The 26493-nt window shown below is 35.5% G+C and overlaps 1 long non-coding RNA gene across 1 annotated transcript; it reads left to right on the forward strand.

Annotated features, from left to right (window-relative positions):
• Nucleotides 1-95: 95 nt before the first annotated feature.
• On the forward strand, nucleotides 96-25061 carry LOC113845072 (uncharacterized). Its single transcript, XR_003500307.3, has 3 exons — nucleotides 96-193; nucleotides 22867-22978; nucleotides 23158-25061. It is a non-coding gene; the product is annotated as an uncharacterized lncRNA (long non-coding RNA).
• The last annotated feature ends 1432 nt before the right edge of the window (nucleotides 25062-26493 follow it).

Below are 26493 nucleotides of genomic sequence, written 5' to 3' on the forward strand. Positions count from 1 at the left end.
TTTATATAAGAACATATGTTATTGGGTTTTGAAACATCTGGGCTTGGGAATGTTTTAGTCTGTATCAAACTCAACAGAACCTCCAGTGAAGAGACTGTTTTTTTTCAGGGATCCATGTGTTATTTGAGAATCTCAATTCAATGAATCAAGAAAGAGACATATCCACAGCTATGGTCAAGTCAGTGCTTGTTAGGTAAGATACTAATTTATTTTGTGTGTTCAAGGGGCCATATAAAATGCCTGAGATTCAATTACCTCAGCCTGCTGTGTTTTTTTTTTTTTTTTTTTTTTTTTTTTTTTTTTTTTGTTCCTCCCCCCAAGTAGCAGGAAGCAAAGTCTGGAATACTTCCTGAGAAAGAGAAGAGTAAAAATAGGCACCTGTATTTGTGGAGATGGATTGCAAACTGCACGGAGCTGAAATGACATTAAGAAATGGGGTTTCTACCTATGTTGATGAAATTAACATGAGAAGATATATTTTAGAAATATATGGATGGCGCCACCAGCCAGGCAGACTTGCAGGCTTTCCGCAGCTCCCCAGCACCCAAGAGCAGTGGCACCACCATGGTCATTGAAAAACAAGCAGGTGTTTGGTGGTTGGATTTTGAATTACAGGCATGTTAGGGGATGTGAATGGTGAAAGGGTCTTTATCAACTGTGGAGGATGAAAATTTTTCAGTGTTACTTTAATACAGATTTCTTGAGTTCATTCATTAATTCCTTTCAATTTCTGTTCATGTACTTCAGATGAAAAAGACACGAAATTCTTTCACAGAGGTTTGCGGAATAAGCTTAAGGGGATGGTGAACGTGGCAAGAAAATTAAGTACTAGATTTCAGATTAGGACCTAGTTAGTTTGACTACAAGAGAGATTTAGGTTCAAATGCCCTAACCCTTCCTGTTTCTGACCCCACTTGTATGTAGGATTGTTGCTGAAAATGGGCAATGGTAAATACTAGCACAAAAGCCATATACGAAGGAGGAGGTAACCAGTAACATTTGGAAAATATTGTACAACATATTTAGTATTATGTAGTGAAAGGTAGGGTTAACAGCATAAAAGTGGAAGGAAGCATTGTCATGTGCCATCTCCTTAAAGAATCTAGATGAGAAGAATGTTTTATGAGGCAATGTGTGGTGCAGGACGCAGATGTCTGGTTTAAATAGGAGGGAGGACTAATATGCTCATAGATAGGCAGTGGCAGGTTGAACAGAAAGCAAGCAAGTTCATGATGAATTTTGATATAGCCTTGTTTTCTCTGGGGACTAGGAGCATGGATGCAAAATTTGGCAATGTGTTGGTTTCTGTGCTTCAGAACGTGCACTTTCAGGTGTGGGTTGTTCTACTTTTTTGCATGTTTGAGTATTGCAGGGTGAAAAGATGTTGAGAATATGGCTGTACACCCCTTTTGACAGGACAGGGTGAAATAGCTGTATGATTTGTAACGGAGGGAAGTTTGTCAAATAGGTAGACACTAATTGTTCTGGAAATTACCACTGAAGAAATCAAACAATATTATGAATGGATGAGAGGATGACCAAAGAAAACCAAACTGCATGAGGATATGTTTAACAAAGAATAACATGGCAGATAGCTGGAAAAACATTGGGTTTAAAAGAAATAATTAAAAATGAGTAGAGCAATGGGATGCAGAGGTAACCATTAATATGGAACGAGAGCTTTTCACAGTGTCTTGGGGATTGGGATGGAGAAGTAGAACACCAAATGACAAATGAGTAAAATACTAGATGCAAGGAACAGGAGGAGGTCTGTCACATTAACACAAGTGAGTGGTGAGCTGCATCATGGACTGAAGAGAGTGTGTTTTGTGTGTTTGTTAAACAAGCATAATAGGATCATAAGATGATATCGCAACCAAAATAGTTGTGACTGTGCCATTTACTGTGTTGCACTGCACCACACTGCCATGTTGCTAGCAGGGGAAAAGGAGGAAGGAGCATTTTAGTGCAGTGAAGAAAACAGTGTCTGGGACACTGAGCAAGGGTCTGAGAGTAGAGAATGGGGATAGGGCAATTTGTAGTATCAAATCAGTGGAGACTGGAAAGACAAAGGAAGTTGTAATCCCAAATAATGGGAAATTATGAGGAGGAAAAGCAGAATGAGGGAGTGACCACAAGGGAACCACCTCACTGTAACAACATCTGTACCCCTTCTTTCTCCCCAGCATCTCTAATCTTCTGATCCCAAAGATGCAGGCCCAGCAGAGCTAAGTTAGGCCAGTCAGAACAACAAATCAGAGGCAGTCAAGGGAATAGTTCTGCAAGCAGCCATCTGTAAATGACCGTGCTTCTAGTTGAGAGAGTGTGAGTGCTCTGTGATTTATTGCCAAGCACCTCATTTTGGGCAGAATTAAAATCAAGACCTTTCTGTAGATTCTGGCTCTGTACTTAGTGGTTAGGTGAACCAGGCATGATCCTGTTCCTTATTAGGGATAAAAAATGGACAACAGACACTGAGTTGTATGTAAAAGAGAAAGAGGTTAACTGAATTAACCTGATCTCTCCTGTTAAATCTAATAGCATTGTGATTTTATAGCTTCCTTCAAAATCTTGGCAAAACTGGAAGGAAACTTTATCAAATGCTCTCTCTTTCAAGAAGCTGTATGAGAAAAGTACTTAAAAAGGTAACATGATGTGGGATACAATCTTGGGAAAATGGATAAGAAATTGAATTTGACCGATGATGGAAGAAAATAGTTAAATTTAGCTGCATTACTACGTCAATAATCCACTGCATTTGTAGTGCACTGTTTTAAAATTAGTCTCTATCAATGTTGAACAAGTCTGTGCAAAGCCATCAGTGGTTATTTACATACAATTTCCCAGACTACCAGGAAGACAGAAAAATAACAATCCAGAGTATAATCACGCTTTAACCTCTTGGTGCTTCAGTGAAATGGATATCAATTTCTTCTCCCAAGGATGTTGTATTGCTTAATTAATACTTGAAGCCCTGAGTGATTTGGGTAGAATGCTTGTTATGCAATTATAAAAGTATGAATTTATTATTAATGTTGGCCATGGAATTTTAATACTAGTTCATTTTTTTTTACCACTCTTTAACTATACTCTGCACTACACACTGATTTTCCTAGTTAAGCTGTAGTTTTCTATGTTGTGCAACTGAAGAACTAGTCAAGCTCTTTTTCTTTTCACTGAGAAATCAGTCGTTTCACTGAAGCTTACTTAAAAACATACTTTCTAGTAAGTTAACATTTCATAGCTGTCAAATCTGAGAATTTTTGAGAGGAAAGGCAATATTTGTTGTTTCCCTCTGACAGAAATTCCATAGTTCTTTTTCAACTTCACAAGTCATTATGTAGGGGTGTTAGGGAATGGCACAGGAGAACGTTTAACACAGCTCTCAAGTACTTTCCATCTTCCTCTCAGGAAAAAACAAACAAACAAAACACACACACACACACAAATATTCTTGAGGGCTTCCTTTCGCATGCAGAGAACTCATTATTATAGTTCACATTTTCTAAGAGGATTGATTTACTTTTAATTGTAGTGTGTTGTAAATATGGCAAAGCTGTCACCTCAAGGCACCCAGAGGAGGCAGGGCCCTGTGGCAGCAGGCGTGGGGAGGTGCTGTGCCCCTGTGCTGGTAGCAACCCGCACCCACAGTTACTCATCTGTCAGAGCAGAAACAGAAAAGTGCAACAACTTCCGAGAGCCTGGAGGTGTTTTATGGCTTTTCTGTTACTTCCTGAATAATCATCTTTTGGTGTTTCTTTCCCTCTCCAACCTGCCCAGCCCTTCCAGCCCTCCCAGCTGAGGTGTGCTCTGCTGAGCACTCCAGGCTGCATGAGACCTGGCCACCTGCACCCAGAGCACTGCGTTTGGAGATGAGGGAGACACAGCTGGTATTTCTAAATTCCTGCAGAGTCATGTTTTCTTTGACTGTCCCTAAACAAATATGAAGTACAATGAATATGAATACGAGTTAGAACTGGGGTAGGACTCCTTTGATTTGTTAATGCTTCTGTTGCTTCCAGTCTTCCCCAGGCCATGTATTAATGTGCAAATTCCCCTTGTGCAGCTTCTCCTTTGGCTCTTCAGTCGATCATTGTTTTTGCAGCTGTCCAGGACAGAGGCCAACTCACCTCTCCATGTGCCCTGCCTGAGTTATACCAGCCCGCTGTGTTTTTTAGAGTATTTTCTTTCTCTAACTTTCTACTTAAAAACAACAACAACAAACAAAAACCAGCAACAAAGAAAATACCACAAACAAAACAACAACAAACAAAAACACTTTAAATGTTAAACACTTGAGAAGAAAACTGTTACAAAATACATTGGGAGTGAAACTGGTAGGTACTGAATAGAATTTAATGGAAATGAAATATTTACAGAGCAGGGACTCAAAAGCGGTACAGGATTTTTTATGGACAGAAACCATATTCTAGATGGCCTTGGTCCAGCAAAGTGCTTAAGGCCCAGGGCAGTTTCATTGAGTTAATTGGGAATATGTATGTGTCTTTAAGTGCTTTGCTGGACCTCAGCCTTGGAAACACTAGGCTTTCATTTGAATTCCATTTTTAGTTTTTATTTTTACGTGAGGGTACAAATCTCAGCTGGTTCATTACCTCATTATTGTGACACCAGCAAGAGGCAATATCAATCAGTACAAATTGAAATCAAGGGTGATTTTAAAAAAATGAGTATTTAATAATTATCCTTAAGAAGCACTAAATCTGTCCCATTTGCAGTAAATGACTTTAAAAATCAAATTTACTTTTGAACTGAAGTGAACTAATATGTTTTGTTCTGTGATGATCAGCTTTATGGAAGAAAACATTTTATAAAATTTTCTTCAGTTCCTTTCAACTATTTAAATTCATAGATCTGTTTCATGGAGAACATATTTCTGAGACTTCTATTTTATTTAAATGAATCTACTTAGAAGAAAAAGGGTACAGGATATGAAGCAAGGATGTATATATCATTCACTGTTGAAGATGATAATTCAGTGTTTCGAAATACTGATTAATATGAAGTCATTCTCTGTTCAAATCTGATTGGATCAACATAATTATCCTTAGTAAAAGTGTCATTAACTTTTGATTTATATTATATGACCAAAATATAAGTGATTAATTTATGCAATTGAAAGCTGAAAATGTTAATTTGATATGAAACCATGAGTAGGAAAATCAATGTTTTACAAAAGACTCAGATAGTTAGCATAAGATCATGAGAGTGTTCAGAAGGATAACATTGACAGACATAAAATCTTGATGATAATGATTAATAATGTAAAAAGTCCATTTGGTGAGACTCAACACATGCCTGTCAATAAGTGTCTGTTTCCATGTTCCTGAGCTAAACTTGCATAAAATTGTTCTTTACTTAAAAGAGGAAAAAAAAAACAAAAACAAAACACAACAGTGGAATCAATCCAGAATGATTTTGCCTTGCAGACGGCATTTGGTATTTCACAACTGGTATTCTGTCAAGAATAACTTGTCTGTTCAAATTTAAGTATTTATTTTTACAACGTGATTATTATGGGGAGTATTGTATGACAGTCTAGCAAGAAAACCCCAGTGGTACCTGCTGACATTAAGATTTTCCTGAGCTGCTTGTGTGCTGAGTACAGGATGTTTCAATTTTCAGTGGTTTTAGAGAAATATAACTTGCCCTTCACAATATATTTCCTAGGCAACATTTTTGTTATGCTATATAATTCATCTGCAGACTCTGATGAGTATTGTCATTTGGAGAAAGAGTGGTGGTTTGTTTGTATATTTATTTTTGATTTTATTTTCCATGAGGCTGGACAGACTTCTCACTATACAAGACTTATTGGATCACCATCATATTGGAAAACAACCTGTCCGGAATATATTAGTATTATTAAATATTAACTGAAGGCATTGCTCTTCCTCCAGGCAGATGTCTTTTCTGAAGTGCAGAACTTGAAGCTCCTTCCTATGCAAGGAATAAAATCAGAACAGTTGTTCTGAACAATTTCAACTTGGTTACATGCCCCTAAATTCCTTTTATTTATTTATTTTTTAAAATTTAACTGCATATACTTATTACATTTATTTTTCAATGCTCTATAGTACCCATCTTTGAGGAAAGTGTTCAAGTGTATTTTTAAATATTTTCTTACACGCATCTGGTACAAGGTCCTATTTTTGCATATTCCTAACACTGAACAATGTAAATGTCAGTAACCACCCTAGGCTCTTCTCCCCTGGTAGTCCCCCTGTCTTATGAGGAATAAGGATGCTGACAGACAGAACTTTTCAAACTGTTTAAGTTTTGCTTTAATTCTACAGATCCTCAATGGAGCAAAACCTTCCTTCATTTCTGAATAAATGTCCTAAATAAATCTTTTACCCCTTCTTTAGACCACCTATGTCAAAATGAGTTTGTTTAATGAAGCAGTCATATTAAGAGTTCTGGCAGAAAAGTCATAAAAAGAAAGTGGAATAATGTAATTGGACTAGAATCTCCCTTAGGGGAGTTATAAGAATTCATGGAAAGATAGAATTAATCCATTCTTGGGAGTAAACTGACCAGGAAAAAAAAAAAAAAAAAGCATGACTACTGAGGTCACAATTTTTTTTATGCTTCAATGGATAGCATGATGCTATATCCCAGGTTTATTAAAGAGGTGGCAGATTATACAATCTGCTGAACCACTGAATACAGAGACATAGCATCACGTGGTATCTGTATGATGTCAGCTCTTAATGTCTTTCTTCCTCTTTGTCTGGAAATAAATTAGGGCTTGGATTTTTTTCTTTTATAGCTGTTTGAGGATATATCTTATGTGCCTGCTTTTCATAAATATTAGTATTCAGTTTGTGTAAGAAAGACATTATGACTATTTTTCAGTAGAACCTATTAATCTTGATACTCAGACTCTTGTTTGCATGTTTTAAAGTGATGCTTATTGGTTAAGCTGCCGTTTTTTTTTTTGTTTGTTTGTTTGTTTGTTTGTTTTGTTTTGTTTTGTTTTTTCCCTTTCATTTGCATTACCTGTGGAGAAAGATGTGTAGTATGAGGAGTTCTATTTCAGAATTAGAGAGCTTATTGCTTTATGTAGCAACTTCCACAATCACATCTTTGGTTTCCCTTCAGTCATCTAGTCTGCCTTCTCAGTAAGGTGACCGTATTTTGCTTTCTCTTTCACTGAAATAAGTATCCTGAAACCTCCTCACTATCCAGTTTTATTTGTGTCTAAATATCAGACTGACAAGGAATTTCACATTTTGTCTGTGCAATGATACGTGAGTATTAAATGCATTATGATGTGCGGTTGAACTTAAGTAACATGTAGGCTATAACTTCGTGGCACAGAGTTTTCTGACTTATGGGTTGTTTATACCAATCTATTTTGACAAGCAAACAAATCAGGCAGCAGCATGTAAATTGTGCAGATCTTTTTCAATGGGCTTAAGCTTGCTGATGTACCAACAATCTTGAAAGAATAAGGTTAAAAGTACATCTGCACAGACTTCCAGCAAAAGCCAGGGGTTGGTAGGTTTATTTTACAGCTACAGATCATGTTTCATGAATAAAAGTAGTTTAACATTTTTCTGGTTCTTAATCCTTTGTTCTTTATTTTATTTTATTGCTCTTAATACTTTGTTATCAGGGTTTCTTACTGAAAATAGACAATATACAGCTTCTTGGTACACTCACTAATTTTGATTCATACAGCCTTTGGAATAGTAACCCAGTAGCATCAGCTGACAATTATGAACCTGCAGCTGTGGCCTTCTTAAAAAAAATCATTCATAATCACAAGAGAACTGTTATCACACACATTTCTGATAAATGTTGTAGCAGCTGTAAAGAGGGGTATGAAAGATAACTAAACAAAGCCACTGACTCTTTCAGAATTTCTTTGACCTAAGTACAAAAAATTTAGGATGAATCACATCCAGTGTCATGTCAGGTGAAATCGCTTCACAATTTTCTCTGAAAAATATTTTGTCTCTATGTGCCACTAAAAGGCATTAGAAGACAAATTTCTAACCCCAAAATGTGCAGACTTTATATGTAAGTGTGCAGAATTAGTATTTTTCATACAGAAATATACAAAGTAACACAGAAAATATAAAGTAATATGGAAATTCAGTGTGCTATATGGAGACATTTGGAGACTGGAGACATTTGTAGGTCATTTTATTTGTTTTTTTCTTAATCTTTCTGGCTATCCTATATTCACATAAGCATGCTACTGGAAACTTAAGGGAGTGTAAATGTGTAGGACGGCAGGAACTGAACCGTACTTGCCCCAGCATTTATCATGGTACCGGCTCTGTCTGTGAGCGAGGTGCAGACTTACACATCAGTAAGCAGGTAGCACAAATACTGTGTACCTATTCCTCCTCCAGCACATGGCACAATTCTACACATTGTAAAAGTCTTGCAATTTTCTGGTCTTGTACGTTGTTTAGAAAAGTTAAATCATCATATTAACTAAGTAGTCAAATACAACTGAAACACTTTATTCTTTGGGGGAACAGGTGTAATTCTATTGACCTCATGAAAGTATTGTTTAATTTACTCTCATGTTCAGAAGCACTCTGGTTCTGTTAAATAAAATGAGTATGTTGTGATGGCAAGCATTGGGAATACCCAGAGCACATCTGTAGGCTCTCTTACCTTGCCTGAATGCCAGAGGGCAGGAAAAAGGCTTTTAGAAATCACTGACTAAAAAGCAACTGCAATGCATTAGGAACCTCAACAGCATGCAGTTCCTGCTGCCTATGCTTCTATAAAAGTGTGTGTACGTGGATGTGTATGTACAGACTGTCTTAGGAGATGTTTCTCTCATGGATACTTTTCCTGTGCTGTGGATAGTACGGCAAGGCACACAGGCCAAGCAGATGTTCCGTTTATTTCTTTATATTTCAGTGTCTAAGGATTGCTGGAATTTTTGTTTGTTTGTTTGTCTGAAAAGGCATAGATCTCAGCAAGAATTTCTTTTACAAAAATTGGAGATTTACTTTTTTTACTCCTATGTTTATGAAATTAAATGTCCCTGGAAAGCAAGCAGATGCTTGTTTGCCAGAATACTGTTTTAAATGGAAATATTTCAACAAATCAAAGCTAACAGTCAACCATGAAAGCAAATGACTGAATGTGGATCCCAAAAGCTTAGCTAAAACACTTTTTCTCTCTGAGTTGCTACGTGGATGTTGTAAAGGACAAATGTCTGCTTGGTTTGGGAACTTTAAGTCCAAGCACATGTGGGGCTGCCTTGTTCACTAAATGCAGCAATCTTCACTTTATGTAAGTGTTAAAGCAGGTGGTGAGTTTTTTTAATTATTATTTTAAATTGCATTTACCTAAGGTATGCACCCCTAAACCAGGAGGTTTTGGGCAGGAGGGAGGCACAACTTTTATAGGGAAAAGAGCAAGGGGGAGCTTTAGCAAAACTCTCCCTGTCCCTTGCAACTTCTCCCACATCTCTGTGTCTTTCTGGACCCTGCAGTAACTGATGTCTGCTTTAAAGCAAGCAAGAATGAAATAAAAAGGGAGCTTTGTTTCTGTCAACCTTTAATTGCATACAGCTTCTGAGAAAATTGGACTCTTGAGTCTCTTGTTCATACCTTGGCAGTATCACACAGTGAGAAACTGTAAGTAGTATTTTCTCCAATGGTCCCCTGACACTAATTTATTATGTCTTGGTGGCAGATTTTACTCTTGGTCTTTCACTGTGATCAGTGTAGGTATAATGTTTTGCGGACAGTGAATACCGTACTTCTTTGGAGCAATCAGCATTGTTTAACACGCTTGTGCTTTCAAATATAAATAACCCCCTCCCTCCAATTAATCGCAAAACAAGAAAGAAGTGATGCATAGATGTAATTAAAACCAATTTCTTAGTGGATGCATACAAAATACATTCACCGAATATTCCTTGGTTACTGGGTCTCTCTTTCTTTTTTTTTTTTTTTTTTTCTTTCTTAAAATAGACCTACATTCTAGCATAAACTTTAGCCTTTCTACATGCAAAACAGGAATTCTTATATTTTTGCTTGTACATCACTTTTTAATCTTTGAGATGTTAAAATAAAGCTAGATTTATTTATGGTAATATTTAATCTTGCTACATATAGAATCAATTCATCAAAAACAAAATCAGATCTCAATTTCTCTTACAATCTTATGAAAATACTTGAGACATGTGCCCAACTACCTGGCCTGCTAAGTCAAATCCTGCATATTCAAGGATCTGCATTGGCCAGTAAAGTATCAAGACATGTCTACTGGCAGAAACAAATATATGTATCTGTATATTTTATTTAGCTCACAGGAAAGTAAAACATGGATCTGCTTTTCTCATTGAAGGCCCAGGAACCTGAAGCTGTCTGGGGAAATATGAAGGCCCTATTTATGGCAACATAGGTAGAGGACCGGTTCTTTTGACACTTTGGTGAAACCACCATAGAGTTCCTCCTTTTATCACTTTTTTGGAAAAGCATTGCTGTTAGTGGATAGAGTGGCAATTCTGAAAGAAGTGCTATGATTGAGATGCTGTGTACACAGCTCACTTCGTTTGATCTTTTGGAACAAGAAGTGTCCCCAGTGATTCTCAGGAAAGACTTTTTATGCAACATTAATGCAGTTTATATGTTTTTTCAGTGTGTTCCTGCATTGCCTCTGATAGCATCATTCTCATCCAGTTCCAACCTAATAATAATTAAAAAGAAATAAATCAGAGGAAATTATTTTTTGCAATCTTGATAGTAATATATACTGTCAAAGTTGCGATTTGATCTCTGGGTTCTGTGCACTAATTTTTGTTATTGTTGTTTGATCGTGTCAGTGCCATTTAATTAGGTAATGCCAGAAACAAACAATTTTTTTTTACACATGTAGAAGATAGCCAGCAAATATTCCAGATTTGGGACTGCTTGTGTATTTTATAAAACTTTTAATAATACTGTTTTGTACAAGTATATTGTACCTGATTTAAATACTTCATAACGTGATTAACGACTACTGAGTTGAGGAAACATTAGAATATCTCATACTGCCATGTGTGCTTTGGAAATGTGTAGCCAAAATGTACAATATTTTTACACTTATTTCAAGATTGTGCATTGACTTACAACAAGAATTAGGTAAGAATTAAGAATCAATTTGTTGGAATGTCATCACCTGTACTGGAATTTTTTCAGTATTGTCTGTATACTTGCCAATGTTCATGTAACAGTCTGTTTATAGAGATTAATTTGTCTTCATAGCAGTTGCTAATTAAGATTGTTACATCAAGAGATTTTTAGATAAGAGTACTGAAGCTCATTTTGAAGCAAAGCTCAAGTAAAAAAAAAAAAGAAGCTGACTGTAAGACCATAAGAACAGACTGTCAGCCTGAATTGTTTATTGCTTTAAATGAAGTTATTGCCTCAAGTTTTCTAATTCAGTTCTGTGTTCTCTTAATTTCTTCCTATAGTAGCAGAGTTTCATGTTTTAGAGAGATGTAATTTTACCTCATTTGTCTTGATGGCAGGGAAAGGACATCTTGATGGCAGGGAAAGGACATGACCAGAGTTAGCATGCAGGTTTCCTCAGTTGCTATCACAAAAGTTTCAGTTTGTCACTAGAGTTTGATAGGTTGCTTTAAACAATCCTCAGGTAAGTGACTCTGGTGACTGTGGTGTATAGCTGAGTTTCTGCCTTAAGAATAGGTTACTTTCATTATGCTTGCAATTAAAATTGATGGCACTTTATTGATTGATTGATTGATTGGCAGAGATAATTTCTATAGCCATAAAATGTTTTAAATAGAGATGGGAAAAATGTGACACAAATAAACAGGATAGATATTACAGTGTTAGTTGATAACATTTCGGAACTCTATTTATTTGTGATAATAAGAAAAAGTCAGAAAGATAAACTCTGAAAGGATAGAATTAATTTACTTGACATGGAAGAATACAGGGGCATATGAGAATTAAAACAATGCTTCCTGAATGATCAAATGAAATAAATGAAAATGAGCTTGCAAGTATTTCCCGATATTAGAAACCTCTGTTTACCTGAAGACAATTTCCATGACCTTTTTTTTACAAAGATCACATAACAAAAGTGAATGTTAACTTATAGCATCTATCCTTAGTTATTATACCTCATTTCTTTCAGTGACTTTTTTGTTTGTTTGTTTGTTTGTTTCAGAGTAGGATATATCCACCAGAAATAGGACTGTTTCGTTGTCTTGTACCTGTTGTGGAAGATGGTGAATGGAATGGCTGATTCAGGAAAACCTTTAGAGAAGTGTCCACTTAAAGGTTACAGTTAAAGGTCTTACTGACTCAACTACCTACATCCTGAAAACTCACAATATTTTTCTGGAATTGCCAGAAACCTCTTTTTTTTGGTGTGCTGCACAACAGTTAGAAAGCATAAACCCCTGTCAATATGAAACATTGCGTTATATACATACTCTCACACAGGACTTGAAGTGATGGGGCAAAGAGAAGGCCCCATTTTCTTATGACCTGCTGTGGAGTTTATTGCAGAGCTGTTTTTTCCTCCTTTTCAACCACTTCGAGACTGTGTTTGCCTGTGATGTGTACAATATCCACAGCTTAAAATTAAATGGATGAGGTTTCAAGACTGCCTCTGACACAAACATTTTCAGCAGGAATTCTTTTCATTGTGTTCATTTTTAACTGCTGTGCAATGCAAATTATGCCTCTTACCTATCTCATTGTCTTGTAAATAATGCATAGACTAAATTACATGCCTAAACAAACCCATCGTCTTCTAAAAGGTTTTCCCATATAAGAACTGATACAAAATTCTGCAAGAACTGAAAATGAGACAGAAAGTAGATTTTCCAGGATTTTACTGTGTAGCTCTTTCAGCCTTTCAGAGAATAAACAGACTAGGTGATGACCACACAGCTAAAAATTCAGCTGAGAGAGAAAGTACCGTTCTCCTATTGCCTCACTGGAGCAGGCGTACTTTGAGCATGTTGCAGCTTTTAGCAGTGTTGCTGGGATGCTGTTCCTTTATTTCAGCTAGTGACTCATACTGCAGTGCAACCAGAGGCATCACATTCACATCACCTATCAGCTTATTATTCAGGGCAAAGTAATTGTTGATAGCACGTTAAAATCTTCTGCTGAATACTTCATTTATGAAACATTAGAATTTTCCTTTAAACCAAATCTCTTCAACATAAGCCAGCTTAATATTTCTATGATCTTCCCCCTCTTCCCCCCACCCCAGCTCTCTTACTAGTATGTTATTTCTAATAATATCTTTTTTGTTCTGTTTTTGTAACAGCTAACAGTGTGTGTTTGCAATCACAAATTTTATCTCAAGCCCTTCTACAAAGTCTGAAGATAAACACCTTTGAAATGTTGCATAACTTCTCAGTCTGAAGGCAGACTGAGACTTGCTAATGGGAGATATTGCTGGAAGAAGAAAAAGGTTTTCGGTGAGGGCTAGGAGGTTAAAAACAGAAGCTAAGATATTTGCACCAAGTGTAACAGGGAGTTTCATAGGAAAACCCAAAGTGCCATTTTTCCTTCTTGATTAGTATTTGTGTAAAAATCATTATTTATATTTAAATTGAGGTGTTTGTTGTTGTTGTTGTTGTTTCTATTTTCCCTTAAAAACCAAGTTTCTGGGATCTTCTGGACTCCACAAGTACTAAAAAATAATTCTCTTACATTTATTTATTTATTTATTTATAATATTGGCTTATTCTTTTTTCTTTTTTTTCTTTTTTTTTTATTCTATTTTTAAGGGTTAGTGTAACTATACCAATAGGCTGATGATTTTTATTATGCTAGTATCTGTAGGCTATAAAGGGATTTCAAAACTAATCGTTTTCCTCAGTATTTTGCTTCCCTAAAGATAACCTGTAACAGGAGAGCAAGGCAAGCAAACAGAAGCAAGTAAGATACAGAGATACAGAGCAGACACAGCAGCAAATCTCATGATATGTTCACACAAATCGTAATGTCCAGCATGTTTGTACATTTCGGAAACGTTCTCCTTTCAAATATTCATCAATATTCATCAGTACCCAATTAAGTTAAATCCATCTCTCAGGACATGCTACTGTTTTGCAGGTATTCCTTTTTAATAATATGCAGCTTAATTACAGTAAGATTATGCTGCAAAACTGAGGTATCTTTATTTTTTTCATTAACTGCCACTAAACCACTGTGACTGGCCTAATAAGATTCTGCCAGTCTGCATGTTTCTACCAAGCACATTTTATTTCATTATCTCTTAAATCCTCTTTAATTCTTATGGAACTATTGCCACAGGACCCGTTCATGCTTTCATTTTAATGAAGTAAATTGGAACAGGTTTTAATGTCTGTCTTCCATAAATTAAGCTCTGTGGCTAGGGAGACATGTAAAGGCTTCAGTTTAAATTCAGTAAGCTGGCTTGTTTAACATGTCAGTAGCAGTAAAAAAAAAAAAAAACCAGGAAAAACTTTTTCATGCTCTTTTTTGGACTTGGCCTCTTCATGCACAAGATGTGGAGGTGAGAAGCTTGATTTAACTGTGAATGAAGGACGAGAGGTTTTTCTGTGAATCGCCTTCCCACAATCATTAACTTTAAGAAACTAACTTGGAACAAGGCAAAATGATGATTTAAATGAAAGCTTCCATTAAATTGTATTGATGTTTCTGGCGTTTTAGGCTTGAGACATCTGTGAAAGCATTCTGAAGCAGAAGAAGAGTTTTCAGTTCTCCAAGAAAGGACAGAACAAGTAGAGAGAATGGAGTAGTAGGATTTGTGTATTCTTTGCAAGTGTTGAATGTTTTGTTTTTCCCCATCTTTCTCCTTCAACTTTATAATAGCCTTTTAATTCAGCAATGCATGACTTCTTAGAGCAATTTTATTCTTTTAGCTTTTAATATGCTTATTTTATTAAAGCAGTTTAAGAGACAGTATTCTCCTACATTCTGTCTTGAATGAATTGTTTCCTCTACTTGACTTAGTTTAACTGCTGCCATTAAAAAAGCCTGCAGAAGTAAACTGGAAGTTAGATACAGTTCTTCGAGGGGGGGTTGGGGGGTTGGGGGTTGGGGGGCTGGGGGGTGATGGACGACTGTCTTGGCTGTGTATGCATCAGCTCAGTTAATAAGAAGTCAGGTTTTTTCAGCATGAAGATTTGAGCTACAAATTTAGAAATTAAACCCAACTTTTTGAGTGCAAAGTGAAAAAGAGGTGGCAGGTGTTTCTTTTAGGTTACAGACAATCACCAAGAAATGGTCTCTTACTACTTAAGAACTAGAGTACTTCTGGAAAGGAGGGCACAATTTTGGCGGTGGTTGTTGTTAGGATTTGCATTTTTGAACAGAACTAAAATGACTGAAGTCATTCTCTTGCTTCAAAGTGTACAGCTCACACTTTAATGGTTGCTTTATAATGACCATTAGTTCTGTTCAGAAATCTGTTCAGAAACTAGAGAAGTCTTTTTTTTTTTTTTTTTTTTTTTTTTTTTTTTTTTTACCCAAAAGTATTGGAGTGTAATCCAAAAATAGAAAGGATTAATATTCACATTTTATGTATGTAGATGCAAAGCCACATGACCACCAGGGAAGCAGTGACAGAGTGAGCAAGAGAGCTCAGTCCCTCTCTGGTAACTCCATTACTCTGGATTTTCTTTGAGAGTGCCAGTAATATTACTTTTCTGTTTTTTTTTTTTTTCTGGTGATTTTCGTCCTCCTTCTTCCCTCACCCCCCAAACAAAATTTAATAAATCTTTGCAAAGCTTTGATTCAAGCACAATTGGAAATATATTTGCTTATTTATTGAGCATGTGCAGTAGCATACTAATGTGGTGCTAACCCAGACTGATGCACACATGTGATGTCTGTCAGTATAACAGGCAGCAAAGAAAATAAAAATAATAATAAAATTTCTATCTAGATACCTTTCTCCCCAAAGGCCCTACACAACTGCACCTTCTTAACCCTTTTAGATAACTGCCTAGGATTTTTATTCTCTTCACTGGTGTTTATTGTGTAGCCCTGAAAACATAACCCCGAAAATGAAATTCAGGGAAATCCAGCTTTTAGTGGCATGAGTAAAAACACTTCACTGTAGGATGACTCAGGACATGATCTGTTTCTCCTACCAATCTACCAGAGAAAAATTTGCTAAAATTCTGAAACTGTGAACATTGTCTAAGAGGCGCTTTTGTGAATTTGTCATCCATTTACTATAATAGAGAGCTACTTGACTGGGAGATATTGCAGGTGTTATGTATTATATTGCATTCAAAGCACTTCCTACATGTTGCAGCTGATACACAAAAAATCATTTCAGCCTTACAAATGATGCAGTACTACAGTAATGTGACTGTCTAAATGCATGTGAAAAGACAATAAATTGTCAGAGATACAATTCTCTGCTACAAAATGTGAAGAAAGCATCAAAAAGCAGCTGCTAAAGACAACAAATACAGTTTAGTACCACTAGTGAATGGTATTCCTGTAATAGCCACATATTTAAAATCTTAGACTATATGCTGCAAGACACTGTCACTCAAAACAGGTAACTCAAGACCAAGTTCATTCTATTTTCATTTTAATTTTTTTCCCTCTAAGGACCAAAATCTGAGTTATTTTGTGAGCTGTCAGCCTCATTACTGGACAAAATACTGTGCTGTTTCATTAATGAACTGAGGACTATGAAGAATATCCTAGTAAAGGATTCCTGGAGGCAGAGACATCAAATTTAGTGGTTAATTTACTGTATAAACACAGCATTGACTGAAACCCTTACACTGTGCAGTAAACTGTTTAGCCTATTTTTGTGACTTAACCGTTACTGATTTGCATCTGTTAATCAGCTCTGCTTTTATGCAGTTTCTATTTATGTTTATAATGATATAACCGTATGTCCTTGCTACTAACGATGCAATATCTTTGGATTCTGTTTTTGACCATATCCCTTGATGACGATGTCTTCATCTCTTGAATAAGGCCAGCTAATTTATTTGCTTCCTACTAAGAGAGGTCTGACTGTTGCTGCAATAGTGACTCAGCTAATCTAAATTGTTGTCTGTTCAGCCTGAGTTTGAATCTTTTCCCTGTATATGGAACCAAAATGTAAGACTTTCTGTGAAAATGCACAGTTTCAAGAGAAAATTCATATTGATTACATATAAAAATAGGTAATTGATTTCAATTACTTTGTCAGAATCTGTGATAAAGCGAAATTTCTTGCAAAGTGTAAGCATCTGACTTTTTTCTGGTGCTTTCAATGCTTTATATTTAACATTAATATTTATGCCTGGATTTTAGTTTGTGAAAAAGAAGCTTACAGAAAGCATTATGAGTCCTTGGCAGAAAGTTAAAATTACTGTACCAATAGGACAACTACTAAATACTAAATATTTTTTCTATAAATTAAACGGTATACATTGAAATTAGAACCTGCCTAGTAGCTGGCAAAAATGGTACTGTCTTGGAACTAATTATCATTTCCTACTGTAGAGGAGCCCACCCATGTTTGCACAGCAAGTTTGCTTGTATGCTATAGAGCAAAACAGCTGTTGTGGGTGGAGGCAGTTCCCATACTGTGATGTTCACTTGGAAAATGTCCTGCCAGCTGTCAAAATTACTTATTTACCGGGGGAGGGAAGTGAGTATAACTCGGGGTTGTCTCCTTGTCATAACAGATGGCACAGAAAGGGGTACACCCTTGGAGTGATGCCCACATTTCTAGATTTGAGCGAACAATGGTGAAGTCAAGCCAAATGTGTTTTGAATAGGACCTAACATCTTGTTTTAAGGGGAAGGTTTCTCTAAGAATTCTTAATCTGAGCTCTAACTTCCCACCTGTCACAATTTTCTTCCATGCTGTTTGGATTTTCACTCACAGGCTGAAGTAATTGTCCTGCTAAGGGCTGGAGGTTCTGTGTTTTTCATCCCAGACCATTGCTTATTGTTCAAATCAATGACAAAATGCTTATTGTTCAAATCTAAATGCAAGGCATTAAAGCCTTATCCAACCAAGCAAAGGTCAGTGGCTGATTCTGTAGCTTCATGTTATATAAGGTGTAGGGAGCTCTGTAATCTCTTATATTACTAAAAGAACACCCTCTAATATCATCCCTGTTAAGCAGAGAAATATTATGTAAGCACAAACAATATAACTCAGGTTTTGTAGTTTATACAGAAATAAAATTATTTTAGCATAGCGATTTAGTGAGGGATAGGAAAAGGGATTCTTACATAACTTCTCATTATTAAGTCTTGTAGCATCTCTGAGTGTCAAACATCACAGATTACAGAACTGAAACAGAGCAGGAGATAAACGAGACAAAACTAATCTCTCAAATAACCCTGAAGTCGTTCTAAGAAATCAAATGCTTAAAGCACAATTACCTTTAGAGTGATTTAAAGGATACGATTAGTGTAATGCAACTGCATCACAGAATAGCTATTAAGAATCAAAACTTAGAAACTCTTCCTGCTTTGTTAAGACATTCACATTCTGTTAGTGACCTAAATCTGTTGTTCTGCCTTCTGCCTTTCTCTCTTAGTTCTATTCATTGCAAAGAGCATACTGGAAAGTTTTCTTTCACTGTTTCACTTGTTTGTGGTCTCTGGAAGGAGTATAGCTCTTAATGAAACATCTGCATTTAAAAATTGATGTTGTAGTTTTAAAAGCATTTATAGTGCATTTACAACCATTACCTCATACGTTTAATTCACAACGTGACATAAACCTTGTCACTGCGATGCACTACCCTTCTTGACAGTAATATATATATATTATATATAGGTAGGCAGGTTGGGACTCATATTTTGTATAGCTGTTTTCAGATATTCTTAATTATGGATATCATAAAGGTTTATTTTTAGAAAGCATTCAGACATCCATTTGAAGTCCAATTGATTATTGGTGGGTTGTGCCTCCAAGACCAGAGTAGATCATATGTTTAAGATTGGTAATAGGTTCAGCAAGTAGGACCAGAACACAGGTCTTTTTCAACTGTCTTGGGAAATTAGGGACCTCTGTAATCATCTGTGGGTTTTCAGCAGTGGACAACTAAAGCAGCTGCATTTCTTTAAATGGTCAAATTACGTATAGTGATGTATACCATGAGAATATTTCAGGGCATAAATGATCATTATGTAAATGATGAAAGAGTGTTTCCTTCAATACATTAGGGTTTTGCAGTATTGAATTTCCCTAGCTAGTCCTAAAATTACTCTGGTTAAACGTAAAATCAAAATTAGCTGATAACAGCAAAAGTGTTGGACCACTGTTTATTGTACACTATATTGGGGGGATATAATCAAGAATTTGGCACAAAGTTGTCTGCAGACACAGAGTCAATTTCAATGCAAGAGATGTATCCTTGTTCACTCAGCCTTCTGTGGTTATGTTTAGGCTTTTAAATCTGCTGTAAAGGAGAACTGAAGATTTATATATTTCTAAGAAGAGAAGAGGATCCTTTTTTCATTATTCATTGTACAATAATTTGTTCAAGTCATACAATTTTAAAAAGCAACAAGGCAAACTGTTTCACAGTCCAATACATTATAGTAAACAGTTATTCGTTGGATTCTTCAGGTCACTTGCTCTCCTTAGTTATTACTAGGTTAAAAGCTCTAAGGTTGACTATTCATTACACAATAAGTGGATGATATTAAATCCAGTACAAACAACAAAATGGAAGTAACTTTCTCAGCAACATCATTAACAGAGACATGACAAAACTTATTGTTGAAGATTAAAATCTTCATAAAACTACAAAGACTGAAATACAAATGTTTGTCTTCCTGTATTAGTCTTACCAAAACCCTTGAATTACCATCTGAATACAGTTTTCTACAAACTGTTTCTTTCTTTAAGGTTAGAATTAATAGGTTTGTATTTCCACACTTTTTCTATGAAGGGGAAAAAAAAAACAACTCTGATTCTGAGTAACTCAGAGTTAAAGCCCTTTTTACCATGTATTGTCAGTAAATTATATTTTGTCCTTTTGTACTACATAGAAATTTACCCTTCATGTTTTAAAAAATAATTTTTAAAATAGGCAAGTGCAAGTTGATGACAAGTGAATAATAATATTATGAATATATGAATAAAGTTTTCTTTATAGAAGATAGAGAATTCATATTCCTTTCATAATTAAAAAGTTTTTAACGACAGTGATAAAACTTCATAGGAGAAATGAGCCTGAAAACATCCTGAAGTTGCTTGTAGTAATTTAAATTTGCTTATAGATAGTACAGTGTGAATGCAGCCCATTGTGATAATTCCTTCTAATCCACATATAATAGAATTTCATCAAATAACTTTCTCGTCAACACCATAAATTCTGTTTTGAATTTAAAATACCTTCTTGGAAGATATTTTATTTTGATGTAAAAGCTTCTGCTGACAGAAAATCATCCATATCCATAGTTACTTTTTTCTGGTAGACCTTACTTCTGGACCACCTTTGACTACCTCTGAGTTAAAGGCATAACATGTTACCATACTACTACCAGATTTTTTTCTTCTATTATGGATTTTCTATACTGTGACTTGCACTTTTTTCACATGATACTATGACTGTTTAATTTCTTTTCTTTCACAAGAAACTGTAGCATTATAAACACTGTGAGAGGAAGCCCAATCTGAGAGAGTTAATAATGACATTTATCAAAAGTATTAATTTCTTTTGGTGATGAATGTATAGTGAAAGGGGTGGCTATATGGAATATTTAGAGAAAATTTTGCTAAGTAGTGTTTGAAGAAGCATTTTTCCAAAGGCTGTTTTCCTATTAGATAGCTTTCTGCTTGGATTTTTAGTGTTCATTTTATTTGCTAGTGCATGACTTGATGACTTGAGACCAAGAATGTTTACGTTCTGAAATATTTTTAAAGTGCTAGCTGAGCAGAAAAGGTGGCTGCATTCTTGATGAATAGGATGCTCTGGGCTTTCAGCAGGCTTCCACTCTGCCAAAGGAGGGCTGATTGGATTTTGCCAGCAAAATATAGCCAACGGATTTCTCATCACAAGTTCCATATAAAAGTGAAAAGTACTGAAGGGTTTGTGAACCAAGTAACCATGATGTAATTTTTGTATTTTTTTTTTCTCTCTCTCTCTCACACACACACACACACACACTATTATTTGACAGATGTTTCAGCCTTAGCTTTTAAGACATGGCTATTTGAAAGATGCTGGATGCATGCATTTGCATAGGACTGCATGATGAATTTTACATCTTCACTTGAACTTTATTAGATAACTGAATTATATGGTCTTGTATTCAGTTTGTCAGGAAATGTTTGGGAAAGGCCAGTTGGAAGGCAGGGTTTAAGTAACTTGGTAACCTTGCCTGATTTTACTGCTTACTGGACTGAAGCATAAGGCTCTGATGTTGCAGTATAGAAAACTATACAGTGTAGTCAAACTTCTAAACTAATGAATTCTGCTTTTGAAATGGTTGAAGATGCACTTGTTTTCAAATGGTTGCTTAACTGTTATTTTCTGCTAGTATAAAAGAAGTCTGTTAAGAGTATCTTTGAACTTTGTTGCATGAGCAACATAGTAGAGAAGATGAATTGCAAGCAAAACCAAAGGACAAATCAAGCTTTCTCAAGGACCTTGACAAATTTGTAGTCTAATCAAAGCATAGCACTCCTATGGAGTGAAACTACTTCAGGTTTTGGTACTAAGGAACCAGCTTCTGAGAAAACAAAAGGTATTCAATTTTAATGAGACCATAGAATAAACAGTGTACTATTGCCCTCAGCAAATCATGAACACTGTACGTAGCATTAAATTTGTAAAACAGAAATGACTGGCCAAAAAAAAATCTTAGATAACTGTCTTAAAAGAAAAGAAAAAAAATAGAAAATGATATAAGATATATTGCAGGTTGTGTATTTCAGCCTGTATATCCCTTCCCTATGTTTAGCTAATTATCTCGAAGAAAGCATTGGGAATATGTGTAATTATATCTAGACATCTGTAATATCATACATGTGTATAAATACATGTGTTTAAAATATATGATTTCAATATAATATAACTCATCTTTCACCTATGAAGCTGTTCTTTTAATTCTTTATTTTACAACAGACATGTTAATGTTTTACTTTATAGAATAGATCTGCATTCATTGACAATGGTGAGATGAAAGGTAATTTTTGAATGTCACGCATGTTGCATAATATTTGCTTTGAATTCATCTGAGAAAAAAAAAATCAATAACAAAACATAATTATATTGTTTAGCTTGCGTGCTGCCATCCTTTCAATTTTTGGTTCATCTTGCATGCTGCACATTAATGGCTTATCAGGTTTTCACATACATGGTATTCAAAATGAATTTGTGGTGACTAAAGCAGCCAATTAGTTAAATGCACATTCATCTTAATCATTTTGTAAGTCATGTAAAAAGAAAAATACAGTTTTATTGTGAAGGCCAGGTTGGATGTAAGTGCGACATAGTTTCTGTTTGCTGTATTTCATCTAACATTGTGGTGTACAGTTTTTTATTCTTTTTTATTAATAGCCAGTCCTGTGTTTATTTTTCACTGCATCACTGTGTTTTAGTTGACCTCAAATTTATGTATTCAATCAAATAAAATATATGCACCATGTAAGGGTAACAAATTTTCACACAAATTTTCATAACTCATAAATTTCATTTAAAAATATTAAAAAAAATAAATCCTTAAGACACAGGATACAGTGAACAAAAATCAGGTAACTTATTTATTATTAGGAAATGAAAAGATATGACTTACTACTGTTATAGATTCAGATTTTGAAATAAATCATGAGACAAACTATTTTAACAGATGTAGTCAGTTATTTGTCCTATAGATATTATCACTCATATAGACTGCAGTCTGCCTTTTTCTATTACAGGTTATTCTCGCATCAGAGTTTTTTGAGATCCCTCTTACATCTCAGCATTATTCATGAGACTACAAAGTTCTTGTCTGCCATGTGCATTCATTCATGTTCAAAGCTTGCTAAGGTAAAAATATGACTCTAATAAATCATGATTCCTAAAACAAATAGTCACGGGTTTTCCTACATAGAATTTACTGCACTGTAGAGCACAGTGAGTGTACACAACAGTACATATATAGAGATACAGATGTATATTTTATATATATATATTTATTCATTCATTTATTTATTTTTCCCCCCCAGGAATGCTACTTGGTTTCATGTCCAAGAAAATACTGCCGTAGGATCATTTGCTTTTTGTACTGACAAAGAGGCAAAACGTACCCTGTGACATCAGGTCAGTTCAGTCGTTGGAGCCCTTGGAGATTACAGCATCTTCTTCCATGCTCTTGGTGCCCTCCCTTTGGAGTTGCTATGAGTGGGGAACAACCTACTGTTTTGGGAACACAGAGGCTGAGAGGTTCTTAACTGCTCTCTCAATTATTAATTGGCTCTCTTGCCAATGTAGAACTCTGTTTAAATTGGTGTGTTTATAAAATATGAGATTACTTTAGGCCAGGTAAATATTTACTAAGCTGACATAAATAAATAAATAAAAACACTCTGTATAATTTATCCTCTCTGCTACTGTTAATAAGTCAAAGCGTAAGAGCTGAGAAATGAAGATGAAGTTGATTTTGTGTCCTTTCTGAAGCAATAACTGAGAAAGTTACTCATGCTGTGCCTATTTTTGTCACATCTTCATATGGCTCAACTGTACTTCTGCCACCTTGGACAACAAAATACAAGGAAGATCAGAAATAGAAAACTGACATGTTTTTGCTTCAGGGGCCTCATAGCAGCAGGTGTTCTGGGAGAATTCACTGAATCTGTTTAATGAAACTAAGTGAAATTGGGACTGCTGGATTAGGAGGTCAGACATGTATGGTGAGTGAAGTTGCCATGATGCACTTGGAAAACTGGGTATATGCTTGATAGAAATAATACAGGTGTTAGAATATAAAAAAAAAAATGGTCCATCTGCTTAACAAATGCATCACAGGTGAAAAAAATGTAATTTGAAATTTGAGCTTAAAATGAGTAATATTTCAAATTCAGCAAATCCATTCTCATACAAACAGTGCTCTCATACTAACAATCAGCATCAACACAAGTAACTCAATTTGTGTTCATGAATAATACTGTATAACTATCCTGCTAGTTGGTACATGCTTTTAAGAGAGAAAAATATTTAAAGACAAATCGGGTATAAATAAAATATTGGAAAGGATATAGAATAGTACTATCAACATTTTTTAACAACTCAGATGTGTAACTAGACACTGGGATGCTGTATGTCACATTTTTGCACAGCATAACAACCTTGGCATACAGTGTATATCCACTTCAGCCCATATTTTCCGTTGTATTTTCTTTACATGCATGTTTGTATGTTGCAGCTGTCATATTTGTATGGAGTTGGGAAGAAAATTTTTGTTTTGTTGGCATGAGTTTAAGAGGCTTTCAAAAAGCTTCATAATCCTGATCTCTGTGAGGATTGGCAGGTGATATGCTACAGTTCAGAGGAATACATACCTTGTGTGCCTTATTTTCAGCACAGTTTCTGTTTAACATTTATCATGAAAATGGGCCTGCTATGCCAGAGTTAGCTGCACTGGCAGCTACCAGCAATGTTCCTTTACCTCAGCTGTGGCTTGTTCCTCCTTTGGGCAGGTGAGGGGTTGGAAAATGTCACTTTCCTAATGCAAGTGGACCCATGCTGACAGCAGCCCTGATGACCCCACTGGTACAGGCAGCCCTCATCTTTCCCTCTTTATATGGGCTGAACTCTATCTGCACACCTGGACACAACATTCAACTGAAAGCATGCCATAAATTGGTACACAGGAAACACAATTCACTCCAATAGGGTAATGTTTTTTTTTTCCTAACGATGCAGTGCACAGAAGTCCACGTGGCACAGAACTTGTATTAGCAAATAACAGTAAAAAAAAAAATGCTTTCCTGGATTCCTTCCATTCCTGTTTTCCATTACCATATGCATAGTGTAATGTACAGAGTAGTGGTTAAGATTAGTCATTTTTCTCCATTAAATGTAATTATAATTCAGTAGACTTGCATATTTTTATAGAAGAATAACTGGTAACATGAGGTGTTAAGTAGTTTTCATTTAAAACGTATTTAAATTCAATCTGCTCAAGTGGTAAGAATCCCTGATTTCTGGTATGTATGACTTGACTGACTCATTTCCACTACATACAGTTACCTGAAAGTCACTTCTCCCTAAAATGCTAATAAAATTTTAGGCTTTTGACCAGCCTAGAGTTTAGTTTTGCATTATATTAGTAAAAGAATATGAAATCACATCATACTGGCCCTAACCTGCCTGTACATTTTTTTTTTTTTTACTACTCTTCTGTAAAACATGAACTTGTAAAAGTTATTTCTGTATTAATACTTGTGTTATAGATGTGATAAGTCATTATAAAATGTACTAGTTGGGGTGTTTTTGGGGTGTTTTGCAAACTCAATCCCCAGTCATTAGATTTTTATTTTCTTTTTTACATTGCGGTGTCCATGTTAGGAAACAAGACTGGATCAAAAATTTTCTATTGTACTGTCTGCTTTGATATCAACTCAATTTGTGACATTTGTTGATCAACAAACCTGAAATTCAGTATTCTATAAATAATAGTGAAATGTCTCACAATGTGAGGTGATGAAGTATATAATGGTAGCTTGGGCAAAAGGTGTTGGTACTAATTCTTTTGGGCACAGTTTTGCCTAATATATTTATCAAGCTCTCTGTCATCCTTCAGATATTCTTTGAACAATTTTTTCCTCTTGTAGTTACAGTAATGCTACAGGAAGGACTCTTTTTGTTTTGTCCTGCCCTAGGAACCATGCTCTTTGAGATTTTGACCGAGTGCAGTTGCCAGTTGCCCTTGTGCAGCTTTGTGTTTATCAGGTCATTGCAATACTCTGAGGGGTGGTCTAAATGGCAATATGCTAAAGGATGTTTTTTTAAAAACAAACAAAACTCTGAAGTCTAGCACTGGAAAATGCTTCTAAATTTTTAACAGTTTAGTCATCATAGTGGTAATGTAAGGAAGTAAAAAAATATGCATCCTAATTTCTGAAGAGATGCTTATAGAGTAGAGATAGTGCATTCAGAGTGAATTACATAAACTATGAACTATCTAGTGCACAGGGTGTGAGCAAGGCTTCTGCTGCTTATCTCGACATCTGGTGCAACCATGAAGGGCAACCCTATCAGAGACTGCTGGCCATGATTACAATTAGGGTCAGGCTGTGTAATCTTAAAGTAATTACTTTGCTGGACTGATAATATACAGGAAAGTACTGCAGATGAGAATCAGATTTCATCAATTAGAAAACAAGTTTTCCACGCAAATATGTTAATAAGGATGGATCTCCCATCACACAAATTGTGCTGCCTAACCACTTGATGTTTAATCATTTGTTATTTCATTTTACAGTAATGGATCCTGACATTTAAATTGCTCCTTATCATTTCCACTTGGTACATGTATCTTGCCTTCATACAGAAGAGTATGG

Source organism: Anas platyrhynchos, chromosome 13 (assembly GCF_047663525.1).
Source record: "Anas platyrhynchos isolate ZD024472 breed Pekin duck chromosome 13, IASCAAS_PekinDuck_T2T, whole genome shotgun sequence".
Taxonomy (NCBI): domain Eukaryota; kingdom Metazoa; phylum Chordata; class Aves; order Anseriformes; family Anatidae; genus Anas; species Anas platyrhynchos.